We start from the raw sequence: 2,492 nt of genomic DNA on the forward strand, positions 1-2,492 counted from the left end.
GCCAAAAATTTTAAGGAGGAAAGAAGAAGAAAGGTGAAGAGATTCGGCCATGCATGTAGCTAGGCTAAGGTATGTTTGATGATGTTCCATGAGATGCATGCATGTTTTAGTTGTTAGCTTGAGTTCTACCTAGCCCATGGTCTAAATCTTGCTATGTGATGGAATGGCACTTGACCATGGATGCATCATTCTTGGTTGATGTTTGATGTTGTGGTGATGAGGCTTGAGGATGAGTAAGATTCGGCCTAGGTGGAGGTTGTGTTAATGCCATTGCATGCAAAATATGAAGCTTGTTAATGATGCATGTGATGATGGCTTGATGATTCTTGAACCTCCTTTTTAGCATTTTTGTGTGAGCACATATGTGCATTGGTTGCTAAATGGAGAAGAATCGGCTAGCAAGATGTGTGCTAAGGCCGAATGTAACTTTGCATGTTAATGAGCAATGCATGTGTTAAATTGATGAAAGGGGGAGGATGCTTTACTAGTGTGTATGTGTGTATTAAGTGTTGAAATCGACCCCAAAATAGACATGCATATTCGGCAAGGGGAAGAAATTAGCTAATATGTTGTGTTGATGCATGATTTTTGCATGTTTGAGACTTTAATGTCAAATGTATAATATGGGCTAAGTGCCTTGTGTTCATCTTTTTGATGCCTAAATGATGAAATCAATTTATTTGTTTGATTAAGCTCAAGAGCAAGGGGAAATAATCCGATAAAGGGAAGGAAAAAGTGGTTGAATAGCTAGCGGAATCGTTCGACAACACCCGAGGTAAGTTCTTGAGTAAGAGAGCTTAAATTACGATGTGATTAATCATGCTATATGTGAGGCTATTGAGCCGAATGTGCAAGGATGATATGTGCCTTGTGTTTGAGTTTCGCAAATGAAAATGAAATATGAATGTGCCATGAATTATTGTTAGATGTGCATGATTAATTGAATGCTGTCCGGGCTAGTCCGAAGGCTTTGTGCTAAGTGAATATATCCGGACTAAGATCCGAAGGCCTTTGTGCGAGATACTAAATCCGGGTTAAGTCCCGAAGGCATTCGTGCGAGTTATTAAATCCGGGTTAAGTCCCGAAGGCATTCGTGCGAGTTGTTAAATCCGGGTTATGTCCCGAAGGCATTGTGTGAGTTACTAAAACCGGGCTATGTCCCGAAGGCATTTGAACGAGGAGCTATATTCGGTTAAATCCCGAAGGTACGTGATTTGATAATGAATGAGCTTGCTGTAAAATTCCAGCGAATACTCGAAAAACATCCCAATATGGGGATATGTTACGTATGTGTTGAATTTAATCGAGCCCTTACAATAAATGTTCGCTCAGTTGACAAACGAGCTATCGGCCTTCGGCTAAGTTAGTCTATTGTGTATGTAATAAGTGTTGTTAATGTTGTGAAGCAAGTTTGATATCGGTAAATTGCGTATTATGAAATATCCATTTAGCTAAATGTGTGTTATTCTTTGTTTATGCTGGAATTTCTTGCTCAAAACTTACTAAGCATAAATTGCTTACTTCGTTCCATTGCTCCTCTGTTTTATAGATTTTTTGGTTCTCCAGCTATCGGACTCGGGATCTTGACGTCGAAGTCGCCCACACTATCAAAGGCTCTTTTGGGTACTATTTTGGTTGAATTTTGATATGGCATGTATAGGACTACCCATTGTTGTCTTTCGAGTACTTTATGAAATGTATAAGTGTACAGCCATGCGAAAATGGCTTGTAGAAGTGGAGTATGGCATTAGACCATTCGTGTTTATGAATGTATAATGGTTTCATGATGTAACTATAGTTGGAATGGAAGTGTTGAGCAAATGATCAGCCACTGGAATGGCTAAGTATGATCATATGTGGGCTTATGTTTGACAAGGCCCTAGTTGGTCCATGAACCCCAAATTAGGTAAGGTTTACTTTGAAACAGAAGCTGATGCAGCAGTGGTGTGGATTGGAAAAATCACAAGAATTCGTAGGAGTGGAATTAATAGTGATTAAATTATGTAATCGAACCTTGATGAATCTACTTTCATATGGAAGTAACGAAACAATCATAGGACAGTACAGTAGAGATATTCGGGTTCTTGTGGAACAGGGCCAGAACAGTTTCTGGATTCCCTGTTCCGCTTGGAAATTCACTATAAATTGACCAGAGATAATTAGGGGTCATACCATATATGTATGGGATTCCTCTCTGAGTCTAGTTTCCATAGAAACAAACGGCATCAGTATTGAAGCTCTGTGCAGAGAGATATCCAAGTCGTAATGGGAAAGGTCATGTAGTCGACCCCTGTAACATGGAGATTTGACTAATAAACTGTACTAATTGGTCCGACAAAATTCTAGAAAAAATACTAGGTGGGGACATGAGTCTAGTTTCAGGGAAAATCACAAAATGAATTTCGATTTGTGAAATCAGATATGATTTTTGAAGGACTAGTACTCAGACTGGCAGTGTCTGGAAATTGTTTTCAAGTTTTTACATCTCGGTC

The sequence above is a fragment of the Gossypium hirsutum genome, chromosome A08 (assembly GCF_007990345.1).
Source record: "Gossypium hirsutum isolate 1008001.06 chromosome A08, Gossypium_hirsutum_v2.1, whole genome shotgun sequence".
Taxonomy (NCBI): domain Eukaryota; kingdom Viridiplantae; phylum Streptophyta; class Magnoliopsida; order Malvales; family Malvaceae; genus Gossypium; species Gossypium hirsutum.